The 16,726-nt window shown below is 35.3% G+C and overlaps 1 long non-coding RNA gene across 1 annotated transcript in view; it reads right to left on the bottom strand.

The window, feature by feature from the left end:
- Positions 1–1,194: 1,194 nt before the first annotated feature.
- LOC111813428 overlaps positions 1,195–16,726 on the bottom strand; it is a 25,716-nt gene continuing 10,184 nt past the window's right edge. The window contains exon 3 of the long non-coding RNA XR_002818700.1: positions 1,195–1,389. This is a non-coding gene — a long non-coding RNA (uncharacterized LOC111813428). The remainder of the gene's footprint in view (positions 1,390–16,726) is intronic.

The raw sequence follows: 16,726 nt of genomic DNA, 5'->3' as shown, positions 1-16,726 counted from the left end.
CCAGTACTGCAGGGTGTGCTGGCCACAGAACTGGGCATGGTGGTGCTCGCCTGTAATCCCAGCACTGAGGGAGGCTGAGACAGGAGAATCACTATGAGTCTGAAATGCACAGTGAGACCCCATATCAAAAAATGTTTTAAAAATCTAAGAACACATAGAGTAGCAAATAACAACTGAAAACATTTAAAAAAAACAGGACTTTTTAACAAACTGAAATATTGGGTAGGTATAAAAAATTGGTGACGTATAAATCTACCAAGTATTCTCAAGATCTATCTGCTGAAAATCTCAAAACATGTAAAAAAAAAAAAAAAAAAAAAGAAAGTGAAAATTTAAATAAATGGAAAAGCACGAGGTGTGTATGGTTGGAAAGCTCACCATAATCAACATGCTAATTCTTTTTAAATTTGTATATAGATTTGATGCATTTCCCAACAAAATCCCAGGAGGACTTTTTGTAGATGTGGATAAGATCTTCCTAAACCTCGTAGGAAGATGCAAAGAAAATAGAATGTAAAATTATTTTCTGTAAAAGTAAAGTTTGAAAATTCATACTATACATTTTATTTTATTTTTTTCATAATGTTGTTGATAAACAGATAGCAACATACTATACATTTTAAAGATTCACTATAAAGTTAAAGTCTGGTTGCCAAAACCATATGGTATTGCCAGAAGGTCAGTGGATTAATAACAATGGATTACTATAGGCATTCCAGATAGAGACTCATATGAATATGGCATTTGATTGATTTGGTTATCAAAATTCAAAGACAACTCAATGTGAAAAGAAAAGTCTTCTATATAACAAGAGGTGCTGAAACAACTGAACATTGATATGCAAAAAGGAACCTCCAGCCTTACCTGAAACCAAATTAACTCATAAAAATTTAACGAAGTAAGTGAAAAATTTTGTAATCTTGAGTAAGACAAATACTTAGATATTACACCGAAAGCAAAATTTATAGAACAAAGTACACTGGACCTCATAATAATTAAAACCGACTGCTCTGCGTTCTTAGCTAAGGGAGTGGAAACAAAGCCAAACAGGAAAGAATATTTTAGAGTCAAACAGGTGATTAAGGACTTGTATTCAGACTATAGAAAGAACTCTCAAAACTCACCAATAAAAAGCAGCTGAAAAAAATGGTAGAAAAGATTTAAAGATACTTTATTAACAATACGATTGTTCAGTACGTACATTAATTTTTAACACTACAAGTTACTAGGAAATGCATCATCATAAAATTTCATCATACACTTAGTAGAATAGCAAAAATTAACCAAAAACATTGACAATACAATGCTGAAAGTATCTAAAGCAGAATTCACACTCTACTCATCCCAATGGAAAGTGAAACAGCAAACTCTGGAAAATCGGGCAGTTTCCTGTAAAGAGAAACACATGCTTGTCATATGACCTCTGAGTATGATTCTTCAGTATTAATTCTAGAGAAATAACTTATGCTCATGCAACACAAAAACCCTGAGCACCAATGTTTAAAACCAGAAAACATTACTCATACTACCCCAAACTATAATCCAATTAGTTTTCAATCATTACATGTGTCAACAACCATGGACTACTTCTCATCAATAGAAACAAATGAATTTTTGATACACATTAGCCACATGATGGAGTCCCAACTGTGTTGTGATGAGGTATGGCATTCTGAAGAACACAGAACTCTAAGGATAGAGTTAGTGGGTTCAAGGCTTCTGTGTGAGGGGAGAACCTGGCCACCTCCTGGGTCCTAGGAGGGAAACTGCGAAGGGAGTGGAGTCCTGGAAGTGATCTAGAACCCACTGTGATGGAGCATAAAAGAATCTGTGCTGTGCTCAAACTTACAGGACTGAACATAAAAAGCAAATTCCACTCTGTGTAAAGTAAAAAGAAAAGACTAACGTAGAGACTGAAATATATGTTATCTGTAATTTACATATATACACATTTGCTTTATATTTATTAATAAATATATAAGTATATACTATATATTTTATATTTATAGACCATATTATCTTCATAGTCAATTTTATTATCATTGCTTTTTTAATTACCACTTTTGACAAAATTAATTTTAGTTTTCTAAGAAAAGATAAAACTGCAATAGAGGATATCAAAATCAGCATACTTAATGTTTTATGAGCATATGTGCTCTGCTACTTAAATAAATTTTGAGATTGCAAACTAAATGTATTTCATATCATTTAAAGATATTTGCACATCTAATTTATTTGTAGTCATTTGTGTACTATAAAAATAACAAAGGAAAGTAAAAACTATGTTTTATGACCAGTGTTTAATCGGTTTTGCAGAGAAATTATCTAGGTATCCAAAGATTGCTGAAGAATGTATGCAATGTGTTAATTATTGAAACTGTCCTACCAATTTGATCTGAAACTATCTCATTGATATTTGTTTATCAATAAATTATGGAAAAAAACAAAAACAAAGATTGTTGAATAACAGAATTTCACTTTATTTCATATACTTAGACTAAAGATCTAAAAAAGAAAATTAAATTTAGAATATTAAGTCTTATCATTACAAAATTCCACAAGATTAAATTCTTTTTAAATAACGATCTGTCAATTCAATTTTATTTAGTAAAACCATTTTAACATATTTTTCTTATGTTAAACAAATTTTGGAAAAAGTTGCACCTTTCAAACCCATGGAACTAATGCATCATGTTTTAAAAATAGAAATTATGAGAAACCAAACTCAAGTCTGGTATAACTCAGAACACTGTGCAAACATTATTTTTTTTACATGGTGATAAAACCAGAAAGATGAAATAGCATTGCTGATAATCTAAAATTTGTTAGCTTTAATTTGTTCTAAGGTTCATCTCATAAACAGGCATATTTTGAAACTCCTGAATTCATTCCAAAAGCTTTGACTATCTAGCTTTTCTACTTATCTGGAATCCAAGAAATTATCCAAATTTGGAGTTACACAGCTTCTCTGACACAGTATTTTGGCTGAAGAAAACATACCAAATACACACACACACACACACACACACACACACACACAAATGGATACAAACATGACAACAAAACCACAGTTCAATGTTTCTCTTTCTTTTTGTAATTTTTTTTATTTTCTGGAGTAGACATTCCTAAAACATATGGACAATTAAAACTTTTAAAAAATAATGAATTAATCTCTGAAGTTTCCCAAGGGTAGAAGAAATGAAAAGGAAAGAAGAAAAAGTAGTTGGCTTCAGACAGTTTAAAGTTACTGTAAAAGACTATCGCTCCTCTGAAAAGAGGGTAGCTAGTCCACTCAGGCTACTATAACAGAATAGCATAACTGAATGACTAAATAACTAACATTTATGTCGGGAAATGACATTTATTTCTGGAGGTGGTACAGTTGATGTTTGGTGCTGGCTGACTTCCTGGTTCAGAGATGGCTCTCTTCTCCTGTGTCCCCAAAAACTATAGTTAGAAGAGGGAAAGGGAACTCTGTGTCTCCTTTGTCAGGTACCACTAGAGAGGACTCCACCCGCCAGACCTAATCACTTCCTAGCGCTGTCCTGTGAGGGGTAGGGATTCAGCGTGAATTTCAGGGAGCCATCAGCATTCAGTCCTTTAGAAAGGGAATAGCTTTAGATGTGGGCAAATCGGTTTGCACACATACATGTTGACACACACACTGGCAGGGAGAGGCAGGGAGAGAGTGAGAGAAAATTCAAGATAAACACAAACAGCCGTTCAAACAGGCCTCTGCCAATTCCATCAAACATACAATCTCAAATGATACTTTTGTTTTTCTGAGGTACAAGAGCAAAGAAGGACATTTCTCCTTTGTTGTCCAAGTGGTCTCCTTTTAAATTTATAATCAAAGAATCTGCTCATGAGAGTTTATTCCCTTTTCTTTTGAATGCATTTCTTGGAAGCATAACCTTGTTCATGTTAAAATTTCCCGAGGTGACCACTAAGCGTCACAGTGTCCTTAGTGGAGTCAGGCCAATTAGTGAGAGGTGTACATAAAATAAAACAGTAGGAGGAGGCTTCTGCTAGGCGGGCAACAGAATGGGAAGAGCCTATTAGCTGTGCAGGAATTACTTTGGTCTCTAGAAATTGAGCAAATGACGTCTTTAATGTATCTAGTGAATGCTGCAACTCTGGGCAAACAAAACTATTGCCAAGATGAATTGGAGGAAACGGTTAGTAAAGCGTTGCAAGATGATACCAGAAGCTTTGCCCAGATGAAATGGATTTGACAACAACTTCTTGACCAGCCAGTTCTCAGGCTGCCTTGAAGACACGTTTGACAATCCTATGTCCATCCTTTTCTATAGATATCATCTTACACGCTCAAGGAAAAGCAGCAGGGAAAGACAGGAAAGTGAGCAGAAGCAGGTTTCCACTGTAGGTCTGAGTTTTTAATCAGGAAAGCCCAATCAGGATTGCAGCGAAAGATTAAATAGTATTTCCTTTTTTTTTTTTTTTTGTTTTTTTACAGAGTATGAGTGATGAACTCAGTATGGTATCTAGCTGTAGAAATTATAAAGCATATCATTCTTAGTTTATTTGTAGCTGGATTTGCAAGACTTCGTATTCAGGTACTTGTAGGGATTATACTTTGTACTAAATTTTAGTTAATTGGCTTACTGAATAATTTGTGATTTGCTTCACTAAAGATTATGGGGCACAAAATACCATTTATAAGATACTTTAAAGGTGGTAATAAAATTTTAATATTTAAAAATTTTAATATTTTGACCCAACTGTCAAGAGGCTTTTTGTGTAGGTGAATAGATAATTCTATAAAATATAAAATTTTACAGAATTTTATAGAAAACATCATTATTTTCTTTCTGTAGCCTGTCTTTAAAAGAATATGATGGGGGGGGGCCGGGGAGATGACTCAGTGGAATAAGCACTTCCCTGGCAAGCGCGAGGGCATGAGTTCAATCCCCGGTTCCACCAAAAAAAAAAAAAAAAAAAAAGAATATGATGGGGCTGGGGAGATGGCTCAGTGGAATAAGCACTTCCCTGGCAAGTGCAAGGGCCTGAGTTTAATCCCTAGTTCCACCAAAAAAATATGTTGTAGTATTTAAAATTATGTTTATTGATAGCTAATAATAAACACTTTTTTATAAAGTCATGTTATTTCATCAAGTATTTTTATGCTTCTCTTGATATAAACCACTTTTCCTGCTTTAATAAATATGTATTACTAGGGTGCCCTTTTATTCTTCATAGGAAACACACTCACTTTCATATTTCTTCATTACGCTTTTGGAATAATTTAAAAAATTTTGTTTAGAGTTTCAGCATCTTTATACATAGTCACTACCTGAAGTTTCAATAGGCTATATTGGGCTAAGAACTCATTTAGAGAAAACAGAAATTCCTTGTTTCACAAGTCAAAAGGCAGATATAACAATTATAAATATATATGCATCGATCAATGACACCCCAACCTCATAAAACAAACAATGCTGGACTTGGTAAACATCAACACACAGTTATAGCAGGCAACCTCAATAACTCATGACAACAAATACAACAATCCTGATAAACTTGCCATCAACACATTACATGGAAAGAAAAAACCTGAAAAGCTTTTTTTGGGTGACATTTTTGTCTTGTTCCAGATTTGAAAGCTTTTTCTCTAAAGTCTGGAACAATACAAGAATGTCTACTTTCACCATTCTTGTTGGCAACATTACTCAAAATTTCCCAGAGCAATCAGGCTAAAAAAAGACATTAAAGGGACAGATGTATTGGAAAGGAAGTGGTCAAGCTGTTCTTATTCATAGACAAAATGATCATTTACTTTAGATGACTCAAAATATTCCACCAAAAGACTCCTAGAAGTAGTAAACAAATTTAACAAGGTAGCAGGACCTAAAATCAACACAGAAAAATCAATACTTTTCCTGTATACCAGTGATGAACCCATCAAGAAATTAGGAAAACAATACCATTCACAATAGCTTTGAGGAAAATAAAATTTTTAGGAGTCAATCTAATAAAGGAAGTGAAAGGTATCTATAATAAAAGGTATGAAAAAGGATGTTGAAGAGGACATCATAAAATGCAAAGATATCCTCTCTTTCTGGATAGACCAAACCAATATCATATTTGGCCATATTTCTAAAACTGATATATAGATTTAATGAAACACCAGAACTAGAAAAAAAATCATAAAATTCACTTGGAACCAGAAGACACACAGAATGCATAAAGCAGTTCTGGGCAACAAAAGCAAAGTAGCAGGTATCACAACCCCAGATATTATGTTATATTACAAAGCTACAGTGACACTAACAACACTGTACTGGTATAAAAACAGATGCATGAATCAGTGAAAAAGAATAAAGGAAGGAGAAACAACTCCAGGGACATTCAGATATCTGATCTTTGACAAAAGAGTAAAAGACATGCTGGAGACAAAAAAATGATCTTGATAGCAAATAGTGGTGGGAAAACTGGCTATCCACATTCAGAAGACTGAGTCTAGACCCATATTTCTTCCCATGCAGTAGGATAAATTCAAAATGGATTAAAGATACACATAGTAAAGCAGACATACTTAATGTGTTGGAAGATAAAGTACATAAAATTCTTGAATGCATAGGCATAGGCAAGGACTTTCTGAACAGAATCCCAGCTGCAATAGTGTAATAAAACTTCAAGAATCAGCATATGGAATTATATCAAATTAAAGATCTTCTACACAACAAAGAGAGCAATTGATTGAAGATGTAGCCTACAGAGTGGAAGAAAACTTTTTCAATTTACTTTTCCAGTGGAGAACTAGTTTCTAGACTAAAGAAGAACTCAATTAAAGAAACAGTAAATCCCCAAAGGAAAGGACCCAATCAGAAGTTAGGCAACTGAAATGAATAGATTATTCTCAGAAGAAAAGTAATTTGGTCAATAAATACATGAAAAATTATTCTACACCTCTAGCCATTAGAGAAATGTAAATTAAGAGAGTGATTTCATTTCACTGCAGAAAGAATATCTTCAAGAAATCGAATAATAACAAGTGCTGGCAGGTTTTTTGGGAAAAAGAACATTTTCATTTCTGGTGGGAATATAAACAAGTACAACCACTGTGGAAATCCATATGGAGATTACTCGAAAACTAAAAAATAGAAATTTCCTTTGACCTAGATATTCTTCTCCTAGATATCCTCCTGAAAGCATTAGAGATACTGTACTACACAGACACATGGAACTGGCCTATATATCCACCAAAGGATGATCGATAAAAGAAAATGCAGTATTTGTACACAATAGAGTAGGAGGAGGCTTCTGACAGGAAGGAAGATAAGTCTGAGTCATTTGTAGGAAAAGGGATGCACCATGAGAGCACAACATTAGGTGAAATATAACAGGTGCACAACATAAATTATCTCATAGTCATCCAAAATACGAATAACTTAAAGAGAAAAATAAAAGGTAGATAATAGGAAAGAAGAAATTAAATTTCTTCCAGATCCTAAGAGAATCAAGAGGTGGAACAAGGGAGGAGAAAGGGAAGAAGAAGAGGAGGTATAAAGAATTAAGATGTGTTAGTACACGAACAAGCTCCCCACAACGGACAGTCATGATGTGCTGCAAACTTGTACCACAGTGCGTGGGGTGGCGGTCTGAGACAGGGCTGGCTAAAGGGAGCAATGCAGCTTTAGGTCCCACCTTTTGCCCCTCTGTCTAAGTACCCTCCATGTGTCCAGTCATTAGTCTGCTATTTTTTCTAAATGCGTAATGTGTTTAATTTAGGCTTTAAGTTTAGTCATAGGATGTATCTTATTGTCCCTTACATGCAAAATATTTCCTAAGCTTCACCTTATATTTCTAATAGTTTGTGTTTACCCCTCAAATAACCATAGTAGAATATATCTAAACTAAGACCTGTGCCTTTATAAGGACCTAATTTCAATTTTATAAAGCTCATATATGCATATTTGTGTTTCTTGTCATTGTTTTTGTTTCAACTCTGAAGAAATATTTCTATTTTTCCATTCACTTTTTCTTAGCTTAACTATTTAATTGTCTGCAAGAAATAATAACTAGGGAGAAAGAGTGAAGAAAACATCATCAGAATTGAAAATATAGGTAAATTTTTTAAAAAAGAAATATTCTTGGGCCAGCCAGATAGCTCAGTGGACTAAAGCACCTGCTTAGGCAGAGCGCAGCAGCTGTGGTTCGATCCCTGGCAGGGTGTGACATGCCAGCCCTGCCCCTTGGGTGTGCTGAGATGGTGACTGAGACTGGTCATGGTGGCATACACCTGTAATCCCAGGGGTTGGGAGGCTGAAAACAGGAGAATCACTATGAGTCCGATCTACGTAGTGAGACCCTATAGACCATGTATCTCTTGCACTAAATGAAAAAAAAAAATTAAAAGACTAAAATACTCTTGTTATCTGCTTTGAGTAGAAACAATGTTACTGGACTAGAAGGAACACTCCAAAAAATTTCTTAGGAGAAAAAGACAGAACATATTATTTTCAATGTTTCTCCTTATGGATGGAATTTTGAAATTTTGTTTAGGTACAGAATGTGAAACCAAATGAGAATTTATCAGAAGACAGATTTTGAATATGCATGGGGAAGGGCATTTTTAATAATTGTAGTTTTATTCTATGAATGGGAGGGATCACCTCAAAAAGTAATGAATTTTCACCTTAGGATGAACATGTAAAGCTTATTTTTCATACTGGTCCCACCCCCCGGGCGGTGGTGCATGCGTATCATCCCAGCACTAGGGACGCAGAAAACAGGAAGATCACTGTGAGTCTGAGCTGTGTAGTGAGACTATGCACAATAAATAAATAAAATTTAAAAAAGAAAAAAATGGCTTTAAAAAAACCTTACTTTTTGAGTATATAAAATTCAGAGAACAGAGTGTGTGGGAGAGCTTCCACGCTTCCCTGTACCTGCTGGACCCCTATGGACACAGCCCAAGCCTGGCATGTGAGTGACAACTTCCTCCATGCTCTCAGGACCCCTCCAGATCCAGCCCAAGCCCAGGCACTGTGAGTGTGTGGGAGAGCTTCCATGCTCCCCTGCACCCACTAGACCCCTCTGGACCCAGCCCAAGTCCGGCTTGTGAGTAGGACCACCTGCCCTTGAGACCCTTCCAAACCCAACCAAACCCAGCCCAGCCCAGGCCTTGGCCTGGCTTGTCAGTGAGAACTTCTGCCACACTCTCGGACCCCTCCAGACCCAGTGCAGGTCTGGCATACAGGACTGGAGTTAAACTCTGCAGCTGAAGTCCCTGCAGAGAGGCTAGGGGCCAGAACCACCCAGTTAAACCAGGAGCAGAACATCTTGCCAAAAGGGCACAACAGGTTCACTTCCAAGGGTTGCAGCACAAAGAAGCTGAGTACAGCAGCCAGACCCAAGCCAGGCACAACTGCATGAACTCAAACTTCATAGATTTGCACCCAAATTTCAGTAGGTGCTGAGGTTATAACTGCACCAAAGCTCTACACCAAAGGTCAGAGGACAGTGCTATACGAAATGACAAAGAGAAGGAGCAAAATGCAATCTCAAGCCCCAAGCCCACCCAGAATAAGTGCAGAAGACACTAGCACAGAAGAAATTGGGAATCACACAGCTGAAATGTCTGAATTAATAGCATGTGAAGTAAAAAAAAAACTGCAGAAAGGTATAGAGGAACTCAGATCAGAAATGACCTCTGAAATAAAGAGAAATCTCTGAATTAATAGCATCTGAAGTAGAGAATCAAACGCAGAAAGATACAGAGGAAATCAGATCAGAAATAATTTCTGCAGTAAGGAATTAATAACTGCTTCTCAAGAAGACACTGATAAAAAATAGAGAAGATTAAAAAAATGAATTCCTTGAATTAGCAACATAGGAAAGAAATAGACCACATGAAGCAGAGTCAAAGAGATATACAGGAACTCAAAATTTCAATCACAAGCTTGCAAAACCATTTGAGCGAAAGTGAAGATAGTGGTTCAGATCTGGAAGACACCATTGCAGCCAGTGAAAAGGTAAGAAAAGATCTCATAAAAACAATGAGGATGCAGGAAAAAATAATTCATCACCTGCAAGACAATGTAAAGATGAACAATGTGAGAATAATAGGCATCAATGAGAAAGGAGTAAATACAAATGATATAAGAAGAATATGGACAGAAGTAATAGCAGAAAACTTCCCAAATATGAGGAAACATTCAGGTAACCAATAACTTCTACCAAATTAAAAACATACTGAGAAATATAATAGAAAAAATTCCAGAAATCTAGCACAAGAACAATATAATGAAAGCCAATAGAGAAAAGAAATAGATCGCATTTAAAGGAAACCCCATCAAAATAACGGCAGACTTCTCTTTGCAAACCATGAAGACAAGAAGAACACGGAGCAGAGTACTTCAAGTCCTCCATGAAAACAAATGCCAGCCCAGACTGCTATGCCCTGCAAAACTATCTTTCAAGTTGAATGCAGAAGTGAATACTTCCATAACAAAGAACAACTAAAGAATTTCATGACGACAAAGCCCACCCTACACAGACTACTAAAAGATATTATAGAGAGGGACCAAAATGATCAGAATTCCATGAATGAGAATGTAAGGAACCCACTAAATGGGGCTAGCAATTAAACACAGGAGAAAAAGGAGTAAACAACAGCAGGCGAATAATGTCAATCATAAGTCAACACATCTCAATCATAACCATCAATGTAAATGGACTCAATTCACCAATTAAGAGGAATAGACTGGTACAGTGGATTAGGAAACAAAATCCAACAATATGCTGTATATAAGAAACACACTTAACACATAAAGAAATTCATAAGCTTAAAGTCAAAAGATGGAAAACAATACTACATGCCCCAGCACCTCAGAAAAAAGCAGGAGGTAGCAATCCTGTTTTCAGACAGTCTCAACTTCAAACCAAGAATGAACAAATGAAATAAAGAAGGCCATTATACACTGGTTAGGGGAAAAATTCAAGAGGAAGAGGTAACAATCATAAATATGTATGCACCAAACACGAGAGCACCCAACTATATAAGACAAATCTTAATGGACATGAAAAATCTAATTCCCAATATCACAGTCTTAACAGGAGACCTTAGCACCCACTTATGAAAAAAAAAATAGGTCAAACAGACAAAAAATTAGCAAAGAAGTAGCAGAACTGAACCAGAGCTTAGAAAAAATGGACTTAGTGGACATATACAGAGTTTTCCACTCAAACACAGTGGAATACACATTTTTTTCAGCTGCACATGGGTCATTTTCTAAAATAGACTACATACTAGTCCATAGGTCATGTTTAAGTACATACAACAAAACAAAAATTCTTCCATGCATATTATCTGACCACAGTGAAATGAAACTAGAAATACACAACAAAAGCTCTCAGAGAAACCCCATAAATACATGGGAATTAAATGACACCCACTCAGCAATCAGTGAATCACAGATGAAATTAAACAACAAATTGAACAATATCTACAATTCAATGAAAATTCAAGCACAACTTATAGGGAATTTATGGGATGCAATGAAGGTAGTTCTTAGAAGGAAATTTGTAGTTATGCACTCACACATTAGGAAAATAGAATGGGAAAAAATAAACACCCTAATATTGCACCACCCACATCTAGAAAAGGAAGAGCAAACCAAACACAGAGCCCAAAGATGGTACGAAATCATAAAGATTAGAGCAGAAATTAATTCAATTGAGATGAAGAAAGCAGTTCAAAGAATTAATGAATCAAAAGCTGGTTTTTTGAAAGACTAAATAAAATTGATAAGACCCTAGCTAACTTCATCACTAAAAGGAAAGAAAAAATTTAAGTACAAGCAATAAGGAATGAAAAGTGTGAAAGTACCACAGACCCAGTGGAAATTCACAAGATTATTAAGAGCTACTTTTGAGAATCTTTACTCTCACAGAATAGAAGACACAGATTAAATGGACAGATTCCTAGAAAGGTACAAATTACTCAAAGTGAATTAGGAATATATAACAACTCTTAATAACCCAATAACCGCCAATGAAGTACGAAATGTAACAAAAACCTACTGACAAAGAAAAGTCCAGGTCCTGACGGATTCACAGCTGAATTCTACAAGCAATATATGGAAGACATAATTCTTATACACCTCAAACTCTTGAATGTAATAGAAAAGGAAGCAAACCTCCCAAAACCATTCCTGGAGGCAAGTATTATATTGATACCAAAACCAGGGAAAGATAAAACCAAAAAAGAGAACTACAGGCTGATCTCCCTCATGAACATAGATGCAAAAATCCTCAGTAAAATCCTAGCAAATGTAACACAGCAAATCATCAAAAATATAATACACCATGACCAGGTAGGATTCATCTCAGGGATGCAAGGATGGTTCAATATACACAAATCTATAAGTGTAATACACGATATCAATAGAGCCAAATCCAAAAACCACATGTCATCTCAATCCATAAAGGAAAACATTTTGACAAAGGCCAACACTCATTCATATTCAAAGTCTTACAGAAAACTGGAATAGATGGCCTCTACTTCAATGTGATAAAAGCCATCTATGACAACCCAAAGGCTAATATAATTCTAAATGGGCAAAACCTGAAATCCTTTACTCTCATATGTGGCAAAAGACAAGGATGTCCTCTATCACCACTCCTATTCAATATACTTCCAATTACATTAGCTGGAGCCATTAGACAAGAGAGAAATAAAAGGAATAAGAATAGGTAAAGAAGTTAAACTATCATTATTTTCAGATGACATGATACTTTACATGGAAGACCCAAAAACTCCACCAAGAAGCTACTAGAATTGATACACAAATTCAGTAGCATAACAGGATACAAAGTCAATATCCAAAAGTCAATACCACGTCTCTACACAGATAATAAACACAGTGAGAGGGAAATTATAGAAACAATACTTCACAATAGCACCACGGAAAATGAAATACCTTGGAATAAATCTATCTAAGAAGTCAAAGATCTATTCAATGAAAATTACAGTACTCAGAAAAAAAGGGATTATAGAGGATTTCACAAAATGGAAAGGTATTCCCTGCTCCTTAATAGGAAGAACCAACATTGTGAAGATGGCCATACTCCCAAAATTGTTGTACAGATTTTATGCAATGCCTATCAAACTACCCCCAACATACCTCATAGCACTAGAGAAATTATTCCTAAAATTTATTTGGAACCAGAAAAGACTTAGAAGAGCAAAGGCAATCCTGGTCAACAAAGACAAAACAGGAGGCATTACAATTCTTGACTTGAAAATTACAGTACTCTCAAAAAAGAGATCATGGAGGATTTCAGAAAATGGAAAGATATTCCCTGCTCCTGGATAGGAAGAACCAACATTGTGAAGATGGTCATACTCCCAAAATTGTTGTACAGATTTAATGCAATCCTTGTCAAACTACCACCAACATACCTCACAGACCTAGAGAAATTGTTCCTAAAATTTATTTGGAATCAGAAAAGACAAAGGCAATGGCAATCCTGGGAAACAATGAAATGACAGGAGGTATTACAATTTTTTGCTTGAAATTATACTACAAAGCTATTGTGATAAAATCAGTGTAAATTGCCTTTGCTCTTCTAAGTCTTTTCTGGTTCCAAATAAATTTTAGGAATATTGGCAACAAAATAGACCTGAGGATGAATGGAGTATATTAGAAGATGCAGGAGTCTCTACAAACACACTCAGCCAACTTATCTTGACAAATAGGCCAAACATACTCTCTGGTAGAAAGATAGCCTCTTTAACAAATGGTGCTGAAAAAACTGGCTCCCTACATGTTGAAAACTAAAACTTGACCCAGGTCTATCACCATGCACTAAGATAAAGTCCAAATGGATTAAGGATCTAAACATTTAAACAGAAACACTAAATCTCCTGGAAGAGAAAGTAGGAGGAACTCTTGAAGGCATATGGGTAGGCAAAGAGTTCATGAACAAAAATCAAATTGCATGGGTATTCTTGAAAGAATAACAACTAGGGCCTCCTTTTATTGAGAAGTTTTTGCATGTCAAAACAAATTTCCACAAAGTTGGAAAAAAAGTCCTAACCAATAAGCACTCAGAAAAAGTTCTGCTCTCTAGAATTTATAAAGAACTAAAAAACATTAGGGTCCCAAAATTTAAAGGCCCAATCCAGAAATGGGCATCTGAGATGAACACACACTTCTCAGAGGATGAAATGATAGAAGCAAATAAATATATGGAAAAATGTTCCACATCTTTAGCTGTCTGTGAAATGCAAATTAAAATAACACTGAGATACCATCTCACCCAAGAAAGAATGGCTATCATAAAGAAATCAACCAACAACAAATATTGGAGAGGCTGTTGGGAAAAAGAAACCCTTTTCCACTGCTGGTGGTAATGTAGACTGGTGCAACCATTATGGAAATCAGTGTGGAGAATCCTTTAAAAACTAGGACTGGAAATCCCACTCAAACCCTCTATCTTCCTACTGGGAATTTTCTCAGAGGAAATGAAAATGTCACATCATAGTGATATATTTGTACCTATGTTTATAGCAGCACAATTTTTGATAGCCAAATTTTGGAATCCACCAAGGTGCCCTTCACCTGAGGAATGGATGAAAAAAATGAGTTTTTTTTTGAACTGGGGATTGAACTCAGGCCCTTGCACTTGCCAAGGAAGAACTTATTCTACTGAGCCATCTCTCCAGCTCTAGATGTGGTATTTTTATACAATGGAGTATTACTCAGCTATAAAGAATGATAAACTCAAAGCTTTTATATTTAAGTAGATGCCACTTGATGATACACTCAAAAGTGAAATAAGCCAGACCCACATGTGTAAATATCGTATAGTCTCCCTATTGTAATTACTTAAAGAAAAAATGCAAATAGAAAGGTAAAACAGAATTAAAAGGAAAGCAAGAACTTAAGGATTAAACAATGAAGAAAGGGCAAGGAGAAAAGCTAGGAAACATGACAGGGGAAAATCTATACATTTATACGCACAAGATGGTTAAGGCAATCATCCTGAGAATCTTCAGTAGGTTATTGAAACCAGCAGTTAAATAGTAGGATTCTCAACCTGACTATATGTGCTGATACCTGTGAACTAAGCAACTGCATTGAAGATAGCAATGTGTAATACTAGGGTCTAGCTTGGAATGCTGGTTATTCTGGTCTTCTAAATACATACTGCTTGTCATGACATATCACTTACTGCCATACTGTCTCAATTAAATGCTTGTTTAAAAAAAGGGTGATAAATGAAAACAAGAGACAAGAAAATAAAAAAGTCATAGGACTGTCCTGCTACAATGCTGTATATGGTTAGATTTCTAAATTTATGTTTAAAAATATGTAATTTTTATTCATATTTTTAAAAATATTTTTTCCTTTTTTTCTTCTATGCTTCACATTCTATAGGGATTTAAGCTTTAATATATCAGTACTTGATGGAAAATACTGGTTCCTTGTTATGTCTAAGATGTTTGATATTCAGACAGATGAGGTTAAGCTCAACTGCCTATGTTATAGGGTAATTATATCATTAAGCTTCTCTTCTGATGGGTGAAAAATGTAAGTTTGCAGACCATAAATTAGAGAAAAAGAGTGGCTGCAAGGACAGCTAACATTTTGGCCCTAGCCTTCCAATTTCAATGAGGACTCAGGACATAGGAGAACCTGTAGTGTAACACCCTGTAACTCAGTTGTGTCCCAAATTTTCTGATCAAGGAGATTATAGGGCCACAGAGGAAAGTGATCGATGATGTAGAGTGTGCCTACGGAGAGACACATGGAGAGAAAACATTTTCTCAGGATTTCACAGAAAGCAAATTGGCCAAGCAATGGTTGTGACTCATCCACATGGCTGACACTGAAAAAGGATCTGCAAACTGCAGTACAGGGTTTTAGGGTACCTGAGAGGATTTGACTGACCTTGTCAGATACAAAAGTTACATTTGTTGTTATATAGGTTTTGCTTTATCTTGGTCTTACCAACCAGCAGAAAAGTATAAAAATGAGGTGTAAAAATTAAAGCCATATTAATATACTGAACTGTAAAAGGCTCAATTCAACAACTTCTGACACTGACATTCCTATGGATAACACACTACTATTATGGACTACTGGATTATATTGGATTATTTTGCTAAATTCACCTACAATATTTAAATGGCAATGGAATACTCATCTCTGACAAATCTAAATGAAAAAAGGGGATACAAATGAAGGACCATTTTGCATTTGTATACACAAAATAGTTAGGATAGATATACAGCTATTTTCTCTTAATTCATTGAGAAGAAAGATTTGTACTAATAGTATTTGGACAGAATATTATGTGTGCATCTTATCCTATGAATAATCACTATGAAGACAACAATATGCAATGTATTAATTATTGAAACTGTCCTACTAATCAGTTTTGAAACTGTTTCATAGCTATTTGTTTCTCAATAAAATTAATAAAAAAATGCAAACAAAAGAAAATGAAATGCAAGGTTAGGTTTCCAGAGATGGAAAGCATTAACATGAGTCACTTGGCTACTAAAGGAAAGATTCTTTCATTTCCTCCTTCAGGTATAGGCCCTGCCACAGACCCTGGAGTAGAAGGTGTCTGGTGGACTCTATAGGAAAAATGTCAAAATACGTTTTTACTGAAATTTAGATGTTAGCCAGAAGCAATTGGTGAGCATTAGATCAATAAATAACAATACTTTATGTTATTTTTTATTTAA

Source organism: Octodon degus, unplaced genomic scaffold (assembly GCF_000260255.1).
Source record: "Octodon degus isolate 3935 unplaced genomic scaffold, OctDeg1.0 scaffold00187, whole genome shotgun sequence".
Taxonomy (NCBI): domain Eukaryota; kingdom Metazoa; phylum Chordata; class Mammalia; order Rodentia; family Octodontidae; genus Octodon; species Octodon degus.
Note: the sequence above shows the minus strand (reverse complement) of the source record. Positions and strands in the feature narration are given on the sequence as shown.